Source organism: Polyodon spathula, chromosome 22, assembly GCF_017654505.1.
Source record: "Polyodon spathula isolate WHYD16114869_AA chromosome 22, ASM1765450v1, whole genome shotgun sequence".
NCBI classification, from domain to species: domain Eukaryota; kingdom Metazoa; phylum Chordata; class Actinopteri; order Acipenseriformes; family Polyodontidae; genus Polyodon; species Polyodon spathula.
In genome coordinates this window covers 13,528,955-13,547,450 of record NC_054555.1, presented here as the reverse complement: position 1 = coordinate 13,547,450, position 18,496 = coordinate 13,528,955, and the positions used below count along the sequence as shown (strand labels likewise).

The 18,496-nt window shown below is 37.0% G+C and overlaps 1 long non-coding RNA gene across 1 annotated transcript in view; it reads right to left on the bottom strand.

The window, feature by feature from the left end:
- Nucleotides 1-9,079: 9,079 nt before the first annotated feature.
- LOC121296827 overlaps nucleotides 9,080-18,496 on the bottom strand; it is a 30,141-nt gene continuing 20,724 nt past the window's right edge. Inside the window, exons 2-3 of the long non-coding RNA XR_005947099.1 lie at nucleotides 17,246-17,372; nucleotides 9,080-10,377 (exon numbers count right to left, since the gene is read on the bottom strand). This is a non-coding gene — a long non-coding RNA (uncharacterized LOC121296827). The remainder of the gene's footprint in view (nucleotides 10,378-17,245; nucleotides 17,373-18,496) is intronic.

Here is an 18,496-nt window from a genome sequence, read left to right as displayed (position 1 = left end):
ATTTTAATATAACAGGCACTATATATATATGGGTACTTGAATTGGCCATTTTGATCTTCATAGTATACCATGAAATCATCCCCATACTTTCCAGACTGAGCACTCAGCTACAACTAGACCTGACCATGCTACAATAATAGCCTTGTATTAGAACATATATCCCTGTTATTTTATTATTTGTCCCACAATGATATATTATGTGTTTCTCTGTCGTGTTTCTGTCTATTAATTACCATTTTAATTATACTAATTAACTATATTAATTACAATTAACTGCTCCAGGAAAAAATAGCTTTTGAAAAGGCTTCTCAAAGCTGAACAAGAGGAAATGTGATGGAAGTGTTACACGTACTGTATCCTCTACAAATGATTGTTATTCATGGCGTGATCATCGTTGCTGCACACTTTCAGGACCACTCTACATTCTGAATCAGCATAAAACCATTTCAAAATGCAACATGTTTAGTTTATTAAGAAGAGGGAGAGCAGTGGGTGTGTTTAGTTGCTACAGCCTTCTTCAGTATTCCATTGGAGAAGTGAAATAAAGATTTACCGTAATCGAATGCTTTCAGATAGACAAACAAAAATATATTTTAAATGTTTGCATTAAGATCAACAATATTGATTACTGTTGTTGTTTAACAGCTGCTCATAATATAAACAAATATTTTACACTCGTAAAGAAAATGTTCCAGCTAGACTTTTATTGTATAATTAATTACTATGGGGTCCATGTAAAGATACGTGCAAAGTGATTTGCAGGTGCAAAACCCCCATAATGCTGCCGTAAATCGTGTTTAGCTGCCGTAAAGTCTGATTTTACTGGCCGCTAAAAAGCGGTATGTGTAAAGAATGGTGTTCACCTGTTGTTCTGTTGATCCTGTTGATCATTAATCCATTATAATTAGATTGAAGTGCATTCAAATGAAGAAAAGAGCATGGAATTGAGTGAGATCTGGATCCTAAACAGGTGCAAACATTATAATGTGATGTAAGTTTTTTTTGTTTTTACCTGCAGAGACCTGTCATAGGCTTCAGGATTGCTGCTGTGGTGCACTTCCTGATGCTGCAACACTTGGCTCTTGTTGAGGAGAGGCAGGAACACATTTGGAGGAGAAGGGCACGATGAAGAAGACCCTGCATATTCAATACCAGGCTCACTTTGTTTGGGATGCAGAAGGATGTGGTGCTAAAGTGTTATCGTCTCACTCCGCAGGTCATCCTAGACCTAATAGATGAATTGACCCCCGTGTCAATCTAGGGACTGCTATCCCTGCACATGTGAAAGTGCTGTGTTCTCTGCACTACTTAGCCTCTGCTTCCTTTCAGGCCACAGTTGGAATGTCTGGAGAGATAGCCCAATCCACCTTTTTTCCAGAGTGCTAGGCAAATATCTGGATGACATGCTAAAAAAGGCAGACCAATACATATAAGGATACTCACATAAATGATGTTGGCTGAGGCTTTTCCAAACAACTCCATTTCATGCTGAGTGACCTCAGCCGTAAGGACTCTCTGCTTCTCCTCAAAAAACTTTTCTTTTCCGTGCGCCAAAAGGAATTTGCTGACCTTTCTCTGACATATTTTTTTTGGTTTGTACTTTTGTGCTCCACAAATGTCATACAGCAACTACTGCTCTCTGTACTCTTAACTCTGCAAGCGTGGCTGCTAAATAAACCGATGCAATCATTGAGACCCTCAATATCATGATTGTGGATTATCATTTGTGAGCAATTTGAGTAATTTGCATTACTTTTACGCTTACATAGGGCACAGTGCAATTAAAATTTTGCATCTGTAATTATTTGCACTGTGCCTATCCTTACATCTACCCCTACAAGTGGCATTCTTTCTCTTGTGGAATGGTCATTCAATTTCTGAATCATTAATCAACTGGATTTATGAAGAGTTTAATGTAACATGACAAAACTTTACATTACTAGCATGGACACACGCATGCCTTTAATTTATATCTTCATGGGAGTAATAACATTCAAAAACTCAGTTGTATAGTGTGCATTGATACACAGTTTACTTTTAAATTGATTTTATTTCACAAGCCCCAGAAAACATCTATATTTTACAACTACAGTCATAATCATAGTTTTGAAGGTTAAAAAGAAAAAAAAAAATCAGGAGATTAAATTAAACATTTCATAACAGTAAACTTACTTTAGATGGCATTCATTCAATGAACAACCTTTTTCTACTTTCCATTTCTCAAAGAATTAGTAGTCGATATCAGTGGAGGGTACTAGCACATTATGTTGATAATGTTATTGACCAATCAAATAAATCCAGAGGCAAGTGAGACTGACTGACTGATTGATTGGCACATAACTTATTTTCATGTTGCTGCCAAAAACTAAGGTAAATAGATCATCCATTGCCATTGGTTGATTCCGAGAATATTTTAATGATTGTTTAGTTTCTGTAACGAGACTGCTTTCTAACAGAACGCTAGCGGACTGAGTGGATGGAATGCAGGCGCGTTGGATGAAAAGCAGATAAAATAAGTCCCCATATCGGTGAGTATGGGTAGAATTTTACCCCATATATATATAAAGTGCTGTGAAAAAGTATTTGCCCCCCTGTCGGATTTTCTGCATTTTTGCACATTTTTCACATTGAATTTGGTCAGATATTTTTGTGGGTTGTAGTAGTATATAGAGGGAGTCTGAGAGAAAAAATGACACCAAAGTTTGGTGTTTCTTTCATTTGTTTGCTGTGCAAGGTAATCAAACATGCAATCTTCAGGTTTGAAAAAGTTATTGCACCCCCCTAGTTAATTCAACCCAATTAAAAGGATATTTAGGGTCAGCTGTTTGATTACTTTGGTTGACAATCAAGCCTAATTTGGGTCAGCCCTGCCCAATATAAATCTGACTAACTTTGGCCCTTACCATCATAGTGAAGTTGTCAGCACACAGGTTCTAGAGGTACATCATGCCACAATCGAAAGAAATTCCTGAAGACCTTTGGAAAAAAGTTGTTGATGCCTATCAGTCTGAAAAGGGTTACAAAGCCATTTCTAAGGCTCTGGGACTCCACCATACCACAGTTAGAACCATATTGTCCAAATGGAGAAAGTTTGGCACAGTAGTCAATCTTCCCAGGAGTGGCTGTCCTGCCAAAATCTCTCCAAGAGCAAGGTGTAAAATCATCCAGGAAGTCACAAAAAACCCAGAACAACATCCAGGGATCTGCAGGCCTCACTCACCTCGGCTAAGGTCAGTGTTCATGACTCCACCATCAGAAAGACACTGGGCAAAAATGGGATTCATGGCAGAGTAGCAAGGCGGAAACCACTGCTCACTAAGAAGAACATGAATGCATGTCTCAAGTTTGGAATAATGTTCTGTGGACAGATGAGTCAAAATTGGAACTTTTTGGACATAATGGGCCCCATTATGCCTGTTGAAAACCAAATACTGCATTCCACAGTAAGAACCAAGCATAGTGGTGCGAGTGGCATGATTTGGGGATGTTTTGCTACACCAGGACCTGGACGACTTGTCATCATTGAAGGAACCATGAATTCTGCTCTGTATCAGAGAATTCTAAAGGAAAATGTCAGGCCATCCGTCCGTGGGCTGAAGCTGAAGCGTAGCTGGGTCATGCAACAAGACAATGATCCGAAACACACAAGCAAGTCTACATCAAAATGGTTGAAGAACAAGAAATTTAAGTTAAAAAATTTAAGTTTTGGAATGGCCTAGTCAAAGTCCAGACCTAAACCCCATTGAGATGTTGTGGCAGGACCTGAAACGAGCAATTTATGCTTGAAAACCCACAAATGTCACTGAGTTGAAGCAGTTCTGCTTGAAGGAGTGGGCCAAAATTCCTCCACCGCGCTGTAAGAGACTGATCAGTAACAACAGGAAGCGTTTGGTTGCAGTTATTGCTACTAAAGGTGGCATAACCAGTTATTGAGTCTAAGGGGGCGATTACTTTTCCACACGGGGGTACTGGGTGTTGAATAACTTTAATTAATAAATAAAATAAATACCAAAATTTTGTGTTATTTTTTCACTCAGGGCCCCTTTTATCTAATATTAGATTTTGGTTGAAGATCTGATAACATTCAGTGTCAAAAATATGCAAAAATGCAGAAAATCAGACAGGGATCAAATACTTTTTCACGGCACTATATATATATATATATATATATATATATATATATATATATATATATATATATATATATATATATATATATATACACACACACACACACACACACACACACACACACACACACACACACACACACACACATTAGTAAAAGCATTGTCTTAAATTGTGCTTCAAAATAACACAGGAGCCTTTATAATTTTTTTTTTTCAATCAACTGCAATGCATGATTTCCATGAAGTTAAGTAATGTCTATTACTTTTGACTGGTAGTTTAAAAAAGTAGTACCCTAGCGCTCAAAAAGTAATCAAGTAAGACTACAAGTAAGATTACAAGTAAGATGTTACTTTAACTGGTTCTTTTAAGAACCCTGCTCAAAACCAATATGTGCACTGACCCAACATCTTACTTTAAAAATGACCAACTCCCTAACGTGAAAGATTAATTCATTCATGATTTTTTATTTGAGACAAAGAACTCCATTCAGTTCATTTAAACATGTGGGACAGATCTTAGTAACACCATTCAATAGATCTAAAAATAAAATGACTTTGCAATTTGATCAAGCTTATTACATTTGGGACAGACAAGGTCTTAACGCATCCTCCTAAAATGATTGGCAGGCTGGTAAAAATGGAATTTAATCTAAGGTACATGAATAATAGTTAACTTTTCAAAGTCATTCTTTGTCCAACACCAATTCCCTCTTTTGACTTTTATATACATTCAATTACCATGCTAATAATTCCTGAGAAAATGTTTCCCACTGCTATGTTTTGCATTTTGCTGTCAACATTACAAATGTCTATTGGCAGCTAGCTGATTCTTGCAACACTAATTTAAGCATCTTCTGGCTGTGAGATCCGGTATAAAATGATCTAATAGCCTGTCATGACCTTTCATCTGTTTTGCTGTAAAACAAATTTTCTCAAAATCTTCTATATAATAAAGTCTTGGCCCACCTCTTCTAAAGGTATCAAATCTTCTAATGAGGATGAGGGATAGCATTTTTCTTATTAGACATATGTACCAACCTTGATTTGCAGTGGCTTCCATACAGTATATGCTTCAGTATATGCCAGGTTTCGTGTTTTATTGTTGGTGTCTGTAGCTGCATGCCCACCTATCCGTGTTTTAACATAATGTGGTGAGTTGACTGATCTGATGAACCCGAGCACTAGTTTTTTGGTGTTTTGCCTTTTGGGGTTAAAAAATATACCTGAAAATATATTGTTACCAGATCTGGTTGCAATGATGATTTAGTAATTGGATCCTGTAAAGGGCGGGGAACTGTGCAGATGTGCTCCGGGTGTTTGTGGGGTATTGTGGGTTAACTACACACCCACTGTGTCAGCTGCTTTTCATTGCAACTGATCTCTCAGTTACTTAACCTGACCCTTAATTCAACTTATAATTTGCTTAATTAGACCATTTAAATTATTTTCAGCACTTAAACAGTTGCAGAGTTCATTGAGTAGTGTAGACAAAACAAATGGAATAAACACTAGACACCAAAGCATTATATTGTGGTGTACACATTTAATAAGATTGAGGAAGACTGCAGCTTTCACATAGAAGAATCCCATGTGGCCGGAGCTGAACGGACTGGCAATCTGATCCTAATTACCAAGCCTACAGGGAAGGCAATTAATGGGGGGAATCTGTACACATGTCTCTTAGCGTATGCTAATTAGAACCCGCTGGGGGATGAAAGGGTGGCAGTTGTAGTTAATTAGTGTCTTGTCGTGGAGATGCATCATCTTCATAAATGGCATAGAAATACTTGATATTTTCGGAGACATTAATTTTCCTTTTCACTGTCCGAGTGTAGAGGGTTTATGTAAGTAGAACTAATTGAGCATTAATCCATCCATTTCATGAAATGTCGTCTCTCTCTCGATATATATATATATATATATATATATATATATATATATATATATATATATATATATATATATATATATATATATTGCAATTTTGTCCCCTAAACTAATTATTGTTAAGGCTTTGCCGTGTTTTGATGTTAGAAATGTAATAGACCCTTCCTTTGTCAGAATTCAGAGAGTGACAGGAGGGCACTTTCACGGGGGAGATTACAGTCCTGACCAGAACTGGTGTATGCTGCTCAGAGCTGGTAGTTGTGCTGGTTCAGGAGACATGGTGCTGGTTAAGATGCTCCTGTTATTGACTCCCAACAAAGACAAGATCACATGATAATTATCTCAGGATCTCAATATTTCAAACTGATATGTGATTATCAAAAAATGTGTTAGGCTCTCGACATGTTCTCAATGAGCCACTGTAGTTTCTTTTGAAATGCATGAAAACACCAAAAATATAAACACAGTTTTATGTTGCTTCCCTGAACTAAAACATAGTTTACATGTGCTACTGCAAGTAACAGCAGGAGCATGTATGTTTGCTTGAAGGGTAGACAAACCTGTAAACCAACAGTATCTGCTTTATGATGAAGCACAGACAGCTACACTATGAAAGATTGTAGTAACAAATCTCTTAGGAAATTTAGTGTAACATTCAACATGGACACAACAGCTTCAAATGGTAAAGCGTTTATAAAGGTTGTACCAAGCAGAGCTTGAAGCTTCTTTCTTTAACAAAAACAGTAAATAAAAAGCTAAACAGTTCTTATTCCCTTTTCACTATCAGACCTCTGACTCGCCACCGTGCAGGTTCAGCTGTTCCGCTGCAATACACATGCTATGGAGAGGACACAAGTAATGTTACAGGCTCAGAACTATACTGATGGGTCTAATTGTGCAAGAACAATCAATTGAGAATGCCCATCTTCATGTAATTTAAGGAGACAGGAGGTGAAAGATGTCAATATCTGGTTTTCTGGGAATAACATTTTCAAACTTAAATGTGGTTCTTTAGAAAGGCTGTTTAATCAGGGTTTGAGCAATGTGTCCTAATTAAATCTGAAGGGTAGAAACAACAATTGATCTTAATTTATTGAGAATGTAGTTTCCTTATCGCTTGAAAACATGCCACATGCAACCCACATTTATCCAGTAAATGTCTTGTATTATTAGGACTGACAAGTTTGACTTCATTAGGTCTATTTGACGTGCACATTTGATGCCCTGTTATTTCATTTAATAAGTATGGAGAAGTGATTGTTGCAGTGTTGCTTGTATATACAGGATAGGGGTTGAGGGCATTTTTTTTTTTTACAACTGCCCTTATGCGGCTGCCCCTTGCCTGATAAAACCTGTGACCTGACAATATTTTTCTGCAAATAAAATTCCTTGATAACTTTAGGACTTTAAGATCCTGAGTAGATAAAGACACAAGACCTTGTTGATGGCTGTTTAAAATGCTTTTCCGAATTCCACACAGTCAGGCCAATGGTTATAACAATTATGCAACACATGTTTTCAACATACCTTTAAATAGACCATTTTTTTTTAACACATGATGTGGTTTTCTGAACAGTAGAATCTCTGACTGAGCTGGAAGTAACACTGTTGAGTTACAAAAAAACAGACTGGAGACAATGAAATATATAGCCATTTCTTGATGGTTTGAAACATTTAAAAGACAAGCGTTGATGAACATCAATGTCAGTACGATTGCCCCGCTCTTTGAAACGTTGGTGTCAGTTTCATTGTGTGTCTGGAGACTGAGCTGTGCAGAGGTTTCAATGTAAAGCTGATATTGAACTGAATCAAGATATCGTAGGATATAACTACTTGGGATCCCTATAGAAGTGAGGCAGTCAATCCCATTGTTTTATAATCTGTGATATACATTGCAATCTACTTTCAGTCTTGAAGGACCTGACTTTGTAAAGGGCTGATAGGAAGTGATCGGTTGGCTTCCATTTTTAAGACACTCATTTGGTCTGCATCTGTATGGATGTAAATGCATTAGAAAAGAAGATATTGATAGCAGATGAGATTTAATCCCAAAGCCCTGCAGACATGAGGAAACAGGTTTGTTTCCAGACAAAAATTTCCTTTTGTATGCAGGATGTTTCCAGAAACAAGTAAACATGATTCCCGGAGCAGACCAGGGTTGTACTTTGAGAAACATTTTTAAGAAACATTTAACCTTTAGCCAATCAGGAGAGAATATGGGAGTCATCAATCATGTAACTATGCAAGACGGTGACTTCTACAGAAGATGACATTGTTTGGAATCCTGCTACAATGAATTGTTTCATTGATAAGTATGCTTATGCATTGTAGCATCATTTTGGGTTGTTCGTGGTCCTACAAGCCTCAGCAGACATTCAAAATTATCTGGACCCATATGAAAAAAATTGCGATAACCTAAGCGCAGCTCATTTAAAAGAGTATGGTCCAATCCTCTCTCCTCACGATTCAGTATCCACTCCCTTGTCCACACAACTCTCTCCTGTGCTTTCCCCTTTTGCAAAGTTTAAGTGCTTTCCTCCACCTGTGGGGCATGCAGCTTAAAAAAGTTACCTGACCATTGTTTAAGAAACATGTTTCCATGTGTATGCTGGGCTTTAGAAGCCTTGATTCAGCAGGCAGATGCAGTCTTCCAAAACAAACTGCACAGGGCAGGATTATAAAATGCCATGTAGTGTGACTTCCACACTAACAGAGACACTTAAAAACTATAGAATGGAGTGGGACAAGTTGTCTGAATTGATTGCAGTAAAATTGGAACCATGTTCTACTCCTGCAGTAAGTTGGTCTTCCAACTCTGTTCTTTACAGTGCGCTGCAATGTGCTTCATTTATTGGCATCAGCAGGAGTGTGAAGAGCACCAGCAGGATAATCTATTAAACTGTCTTCAGCACACTGGGCATAGAAAGGGTATTCCACCGGTTACATCCACATTCTAGTGAAGTCTATATTAGCAACACAAATTAAGATACCACTCAATTTAAAACTGGTGTACTGGTTTAAAAAATATGTTTTTAATATTGGTATATATTCGCAGTCTCGGTACAATATGAAAGAATTACCTGAAAATGTTATATCAATAAATGTTTATATAGCAAATAAGGGCAAATAGACATATTAATAATAGTATGGTACTGCTTGGGATTTTTCTGCTAATCAAAGCACCAGTTTTGTTTCCTGTATACTATGATGTATCACAAAGAACCCCCATTCTTAACATCAACTGCACCTTATTGAGTTTCAGACATGCTTTATTCTTAATATTGCTAGTGTTGCCATTACCTGCTTTAAAATGTCATTTAAATTTTAATTTTATTTCAAAACAGTTACATCAAAATTGCACACCTGTCTCAGCCACTTAACAGTATTCTCTTCATCAACCATTTCCCTCTTTTCAGTGAAAATGACACTGAACTAAATAAAGGCTGACACAGAGGTCATTAGCTCTGTTATAAACTGTACTGTTTTGAGAGTTTGTCAAGTAGAGTTGTTTTTTCAGTTTAAAATACAATTAGGCCACTAATGAATTCAAATTGACCATTTACACAAATTTGTGGGCAGGATATTGCATTTTTGTGTTGTCTAAATTCTGTATATCTGTAAGTGTACTGTTAGGTCCCTAATAGTAACATAAATTACATAGTAGCAAGCCTTCCACTCATGAGGGACTGCAGACCCTAGAGTGCTGTAGCAATTAGGAAGAAGATATTGCTGCTTAATAGATATTAGACTTCACAGTTAATAAACTCTAGGAAATGCTTGACAGTTAATCAATATAAAGATTTCTATGTACAGTAAATTAAAGGACAAATATAAAGCAGTGTTTTAGGTATTTTGATGAACCTTGTTGACACACACACAAATGTTTATATGCAAGTACGCAGGAACAAGCAATGCTTTTATATCGCAGGTTTAGACAGGATCATTTGCATTATTTTAAATATTACACCCCTTTACTTCACTTGTTTGAATTTAAACCTTGCAAGTTACCATCTGTACCCAGAAACCAGCCTTAAAAACTAAAATCTCATTCCCATATCAAACAGTGTTTGTTGTTCAATCTGCAGTCTACAATCCAATCTGCAATTAAGTTAAATCATGCACTCACACTTTTTTAAATTGTACTGGAAATATAACCAGCTGTTTTCAGCTTATCCCATGCCTAGCCTGCATGATTGTGGTTACAGAAATCAGGGGACAATCTAAAATCCTGTGATTCATAGGAGTCACAGCGATTGTTTGTGTCTTGCTCGGGTTATTGAGAGATGCAGGAGAGCTCCAAAGAACAAAACCTTCTCTCAGCCTTTGGAACAGGTTGCCTGGCCAGGTTTCAAATACAACCCTGTAGAGTACAAAAAAAGATGTCAAATGGTTATATTCTGTGAAGCGTGTATTATCAACAGTCAATTGACCCAATATTTAGTTTTCCAGAAATGTCTTCTGTGAGCCAAAAAAGGTGCCTTGCTAGTTAACCGTAGCGTTTTTCATCAAACACAAAAATGACTGCCAAGCCAAATCTGAATTAAATAACAAAGTCTTTAGTCGTGATTTCTCCAGTATGTACTGCAAATATACACACTGAATTCTCTGAGAACCAATATGAATGGCCCAGACAATTCAAAGGCAAAAATTGGGGTGATTCAGTTGGCTAATGACATTCCAGGGGTTAATGATATTTACTGCAAGCAACTTCAGCTTTGCAGCTCAGCGAAGGACCAATTTGTTATGACAATAAAGCTGAAAATACCATTCAACTGAAAGATGGGAAGCATCTCATTTGTTTTTTCTGTCAGCATCTTATAGGTCATATTAGAACAGATACAGAAGAGCTCTTGTCAAACAGAATTCTTAATGATACTGACTCACTGGCAATGATAGACAGCTATTGTTGTGACCCCTTAGAATTCGCTCATAATAGAAGGAGAAAGAGAAAAATCTTGGGGAATATGACATAGGAAATAGGAACTGTATTAAATATAAAAAGATCTGTTTGAGTCAAAATATCTTTCTTTCTTTGGCACTAAACTAATGCGACAGGTTGAGTTACAACTGAATACTAAATAATGCATTTATGGAGGAAGAACACTTGGTGTATAAGATAAATAACATTGTGTCAATGCAGTGTGTACTGGGAAGGAAGCTGTCTGGCACAATGACAATACAGATATAGTTTACAGAGATACCAATAAGCCAGCGTAATAAGTTAGCTTTCTTTTATAGTGTTTTTAGTTAACGAGTGATCATGAAGGTTGAGGGGCAATAGCACTGATTACAGAGGCTTCATGACAGCTTCCTCTCAGAGCTGTGCTGCCACAAGCACAATTTAATTCAGACCCTGTCATTCTATGGCTTGAATAGTTATGGCTCTAGAACAGCGGCTCTCAAACTTTTTGGGCCATGCCCCCCTTCCTCTTGTCTGTGGTACTTGATGCCCATTTTAAGAACCAGTAAATTTTTACGATAAGAATTTGCTGTCTCTCAGTTTTAAAACTCTGGTTCACAACATAACACAGTGTAACGATCACAGTACTACCATGCAGTAATTGTAAGGCAGTATTGCCATGTGTGAAATCTTTAACAATAAAGTCAAAACAAAAATGCTTTTGTTTACTTCAAAATCATTTCAAACTGGTTAATAGGCTAGCAAACACCGGCTCAGTTTTAAAGTTATGTTTTGTTTCTGGACTTTGGGATACTTGCACGATGCTTACATTAATCTACAATATATCGACAATAACAATCAACCATTTTGGTACAGACTTTCAACAAGTCTCACACAAGCAATTTTGGCTGTTACAATTAAACCCTTCTAAAAAAAAGAACAGTCCTGCTACAGTAGCAAGAAGTTTACACTGCCTCTGGGTTTCTGATCGCATCATCAATTCTAATTTTTTTAAATCCATTGATGAAAATGTCCGGTCCACTTTTAATGTTTTCAAGCAGATTGGCTTCATCACTGCCACTCTCATATCCACTTTGATATCTGACACATTAGTTCTCTTGTCCAGTGCTTCTTTAATCTGTTCTGTATACCAGACTGACAGAGGGCAGGATCACAACGAGTACTGTATGCAACCCTCTGATTGGTGGAAGTTTATTGGTGATCCAATCAAAATAGCCAATAAGGCCCAAATAAAGTATTCTCCTGTTATATGGTATAGCCTAGGTTAAAATGTGCGCTGCAATTCAAAAAAATGTTAAAAACCCCCCCCCCAAAACCCTGAACCTTTTAACGCCCATCACCACCCCCCCCAGAACACAGTCCACGCCCCGCAGTTTGAGATCCGCTGCTCTAGAAAAATGAAGCTCTAAATACTAATCTTTCCATCGTTAGCATTGAATTTATAAAATAACATATTCACAATGATTCCTTTGCCCCTAATGTTTATAGACATGACGGGTCTGATGTGTTGTATAATTTACCAATTTCTGCATTTTACAATCTGGCTCAATAAAGATACATTAATCTTTTTTTTTTTTTCAGGCACAGTTGCAATAAATAATTACAATACATAACTCATGCACATCGTATACTTCAAACTGCCCCTTTTTAGGTCAATCTAATGATCTGCATTAATCTAATTTTCCATCAGTGCACACCAAAACATAAACAACTAATTTAGCTTTAAAACCACATTGACAAACTGATGAATTCCATCTTAAATGATGCACCAGCCTTTGGGTAAGCATATTTTAATTGGGAATAAATGGGAAGATGATTTTTAAAAGGCATATCCTGCTTGCATATTCTTTTGTGACATTATATTGAACAGCCTCAATGTGAAGCATGCAGTACAGTGTGTGTTTCCAATAATAATCTAAGTAAATAATAGCAACTCAACGTGTTTGTCTGTCCGTCCGCTGTTTCACATAGTGTTTATCCATTTTGTTTGTCTGTTTATTTTGGCCTCAAGTGCCTTGTGCTGTTTTTTTGTTTAACCTTTTATTTTCTGCTGTTTAACTATTAAATGCTGAGTGAAAACAGTCACTCAACTTCACCAAACTCCATCTCTCTGTTTATTCTGTGTTGGCTCCTGGTTCTGGTTCTGACGTCACCCACTACAGCCATCTTTGTAACAATCCCATACTAATTCATATTAGAAACCCAATAGCATACGATTAATCTAACATGGTGTAGTCATCCTGAACGGAAAATCTCAGCATAACTCACCCGTTTTTGAAGTGTAATCAATTTCTTGTCCCAAAAGTTAAAAAGCAAAAGCAACTGTAAAAGTGTACATGTCCTAAAAATAAGGCCAGACAACCTTCTTATTAAAAACAGATGCAACATTTTCCTTTCATAAGTAAAATACATTGACTTGGAATAATAACTGCCCACGTCTGCAGTAAGCAGACTGGAAGGAGCATTAGAAGCAAGTGCAGTACTAATGGCTGAGGAGCATTTATCTTGTCCTGGGGCCCATCGAGACCAATTATTAAAACCATCGAAGCCTGACGGAATGATTTTATGCATGACGGAAGACCAAGCTTGATGTTTGTGGAAATGATTTGACACACAGCTGGCCCTTACAAATGTACAGCATCTTTTCTTTCTGCTGTATTGGGGAGATTTACGAAGAACAGAAACCCTTGAGATTTTCCTTCTCACTTAGCTTTCATATTTCTTTCCACTCCATTTTCTGGTTGCTGATTTAAAAAAAAAAAAAAGTGTATATAAAAGAAATAATTGCTCTGGTTTAAAATGTATTTTATTTGAAGAGCTAAATACCTATTTTGTGCTTCTCAGCTCAAGACAGTGTGAACAGAAAGAATATTGTCATCATTGGCTTTATTGAAAAAACTGTAACTGACTTCGAGCAAGTCAGTGGTGGAGCAATAGCAGGTGCAGCTGCACATGGGCCTGCACACTCAGAGGGCCCCCGCAAGGGTTCAAAGTTTATTTATTTATTTATTTTTGAACAGTTGTAATATCCTTCACATTTATTTTTGCAGATGTTGCACATTTGTATCACTGTAGCTGCCGGTGTGCGGTGCCAGTGATTGAGATTCTATCCTCCCTCATTTCAGCAGGTATCGCTATTGTCTTAATTATCCTAACGTCCCCACCTGGAGGCTGGTATGAGGCATGTTTATGATTAAAAATAGTGTAGTGTTGGATGTGAAGATGTACGGCGAATAAAGTAGGTGAGTAGAAAACGTTCTTATTACGTACTGTTTTATACATGTGAACATGCTGACAATGAAAAATAGTTGGAAGTTCAAAGACATTGCACTGTATCCCCAAGACCGTTCAGTTGAATAAACTTCTCGTTTGTAGGAGATCTGTTTGCTGTGGTGAATTTTCAAAGGGTTTTAATCTTTTACTGCGCTGTTCACATGTTTTTTTTTTTCCGTGCCTTCTCTGTGCTTTACAGTTATTAACCATAATTCACCATACCTTCACTATGATTTACTAAACTGAGCTATGTTGGTATACTGCAAGGAACTAAACACATTTCATGTTTGAGCATTTGCATCCTAAGAGGGGGGAAAAAGTAATTGGTGCTGGTGATATGTATAACAGATTTAAGGTTTTAGGTTTTTGCTGGGTGATTTTTGAATAAAGGAAATACAATAAAGTACCATTTCCAGCAACACTGATTCATGTTAGCAACTTGGAAACCCACATTATATTTATCTGCACAGTACATGTACATTGATTTATTATGGTCTTTATAGCAAAAATTTAGCAATATAAATACTTATATACCTATACAACAAAGAACAACATTTGACTTAAGGACTCAAATGTCTTTAAGTTGATTGCTACCATATTGAATTTTAGTGTACAAATTGATGATATTTGCAGTGTTAGGTAAATAACCTGCTAGTTAATATTAATCACTTTATACAAAGTGTCTGTTCTACATGAAGATAGTACCGTTTTAGATGTAGAATATGAAAGTGGCATTAGAAAAACAAAAATGCATAAACAAAGGAAGTTAATAGTCGTTTTGCCAAACCTAAAACCTGAATGTCATTGCCAGCGATTGGTTTTTGAGAAGTACATAAGTGGGCTGTGAGCTTGTTTGAACAGTGGTTCAAGGAAAGAAATATAAAAGCTGATGGAGATTTACTAAGTGATATTGAAATTGCTGTTCCTGAACCTGTCTAGAAGATATGTAAAATAAAAATTAGGAGGATGTTTATGTAGAAGTGAATTTGTAATTGAAATGCTAAACTGAAATCACAAGCCCTTTTCTAAGTGCTACATCTGAAATGTGTCATACTATTTGCTTTTCTGTTCAATTGTTCTGTGTTTTTGCTGATGAATCAACAGTTTTCTGTGGATTCGTAGCACAAACTGTGAATTTGTTAATAAACAATATACAAGTAGTGGACAAAAAATGGAAACACCTGGGTAAATGAGGGACACCAAGTATATTGAAAGCAAGGGCTTCCACACAGGCGTGGCTCATGTGTTAATTAAGCAAATAACATCCCAGCATGCTTAGGATCACGTATAAAAATGCTGGACAGGCCTGGTTGCCTATAATTATGGCTAGCACGGCTGCAAGAGGAGACCTCAGTGACTTTGAAAGAGGGGTGATTGTTGGGGTGCGCTTGGCAGGAGCTTCAAAGACAGCTCAACTTGCTGATGTTTCACAAGCAGCGGTGTTTAAGGTGATGTCAGCATGGCAACAGTGGGTGGAAGCGCATGCTCAAGGATCGTGATATCCGTGCATTAATTCAATATAAATATAAGTGCAAGGCAAAACAGGCGAGCAACTGCAGATCAATTGACTGCAAATTTCAACCTGGTGCGCGAGCTGCCAGTCAGATATGGTCAGATGAATCATCCTTCACCATGTTCTCGACAAATGGATGAGTGCACATGTTGCGCCATCCTAAAGAACTCTACAGACCTGAGTGCTTGGTTCCAACAGTGAAGGGTTCTGGTGGTTCCGTAATGTTGTGGGGTGCATATGCCACGGCACATTTTTTCCACTACCTGTATCTGTCCCACACTCCCTTTCTCTTTAAAGCCACACAGACATTTTGTTAGAAGATTCATATAATTACAATCAAAAGATCAAGGCTGACAAAAATGTTTTAAAGCACAGTAACAATAGCATTGTCATATTCAAAACTGATCACTTTCCCTAGAGTTACATATTTAAATGCTTCGCTGAAAAATAGTAAATGCTAAATTGTTGAAAATTTTGTTTATGTCCATCTTTTAAAGACATTCTATTTCCAACATTAGTGAATTATTAAACAAAATAAAAACATACATGTAAAAACACCAAATATGGATTTGATGTACATTTTTCTTCTGCTCACTCACTTTGTGTTTTGTTAGTTGATAAATATAAACTATTAACATGTCTATTTTTGAAAGCATTCTTACTTTAAAGCATTTTTTCACACCTGCCTAAAACTTTTGCACAGTACTGTATATACAGTTTATAAGAAGCAGGCCAAAGAGGGCCAAGTTACTTTACCCTGTGCATTATTTAATTCAGCGTGGCTGAGTCTGTCAAAACAGCAAAGATTTTTCTCAGACCATAAACTTTCTGCTTGTGCATGTTGCATGGCATGCCTTCAAACTGCTTGCCCAGATTGTAATTATGCAATTCATAACTGGCTATGCCCACAAACTGGTCTTGGCTTAGAATGCTGCTTATGCTTAGAGCGGGACTTGAAATTGACTTGAAATGTAGCCAGTGGTTGTTTACAGGTATTATCTACATAGACCATCTGGCAAGCTGGAGACTTTTATTAGTCAAGCGTCTGTTCCTGTATGTTGTCTGTAAATGAAACGATCATAAAGACCCCCAACACACTTTAATAGGGCTTGCTAAGCATAACTTTAGTACTATTGACAGAATTCGTCAGGTCTTTAAGTACATTTAATGATAACAGCAAGTGGCTTCAAAGCCGAGCGTTAGAACATCAGTTAAGTACTGTACATTTATATACAGAAACATTCATTCTATATAATGCCAACACCCTTAGCAAAATGCTATTTATCTGACAACCCCTGTGGCTCTGCATAGATTTACAATTAGCACATCCAGTCCTGCTCAAATATAATATGCAGTGGTAACAATTTAGACCCGATATTCAAAAAGATAAGGGATAGGAATCCCAAAGACTGCTGGCCGGAGAGTTGTATGAATCATTTCCCATAACTGAAAACTAAACAGTTCCTTGGAAGACAAACTCTTACTTGTAAAATTAAATGCACGACTCCCCAAGTGGCTTACCTGGTAAAAACATGTGGTGTGCAGGGTGAGTCATAGTCAGGAGAGTGCAGGTTCTCAGTGTGGATGGGCAAAGCTGAAAATCTGGTCTGGGGATTCCCCTGGGGGGATTACGTTGGCACTGGCGATCCTGCAGGTAAAGGAAGCAAAATCTGCAGAGACTGTTTCTCCTCACCATGCTACAGCGTACCCTACTGGCCAGGCACCTGCTGAGCATAAGAGAACACTTGCAGATCTGGTCTTTGTCCTCCAGAGGCTGATAGCTTACCACTGTAGAGCTGGGTGAAAAGAGTCAGTTGGCGTGTTCTTGCAATCAGAGCAAACCTACTGATCAAAATATTACAGGAATAAGACCCTTTTCACAGGTGCACTCTGTCAATACACGTAAGCAGTCGTATATACTCTGAAATAAATTGATCAGTCACAAATAGAACATTTAAGTTTAATGTAATACTTTTGCAGCAAGCAAACATGCTTCCTCTTGCAGAGAGGCTCCTGGAAACTGTAAAATAGCTGCTGGGGTTCGAGTAATCTGCCCTCAGATGTCAAGAATCATTTAACTAATATCGAAATTACAATAGTGGCTTCATTGTCTTTTCCACTATAAAAATATTTGGTTACATTTTATACAAAGCATTTCTTAATTGCACTTAAAGTATAAATGCAAACAAAATAATACCAGTAAATCTTAACAAATGTGCTTGACTTCACTTTATAGATCTCATTTTAAAGCATGCACAATTTATGCTAAACATAGATTTGTTCATAAGTGTTAGTGAATATAAATACAGGCAAACACCTTTTGTTTTTTCAAGTGTTTTATATAGGGAATTTGAGACCTTTGAACTGATGACAATTCCCCTTTGGATGATATTTACTGGAATTATATTTTGTTAGTTTTATGTACTTAATGTACTATAGTAAAAAAAAAATACGTATATTGTATTAAAGATTTTGTTTTATTACAATATAAACAAATTGAGACAGATAGTAAGTACTGTCAAATAGAAAAGTATGAGAAAAAGCTTTTTCTTTTTCTCAAAAGGAGTAATAATTTATGGAAGCTTTACATACAATCTATCAGAATGCCAAAGGCTAGTCAATTTGTGTTTCCGTGTTGCCAGATTTATCTTTTGCTGTTATGTACGTTTATTGGAAAACCTGTTTCATTTGCCAGCTAACAGTGTTGTGGTAAACCCAGGTAATATTGTAGCAACAGAAGCAATGGTATCATTATGATAATTCACAGTAAGG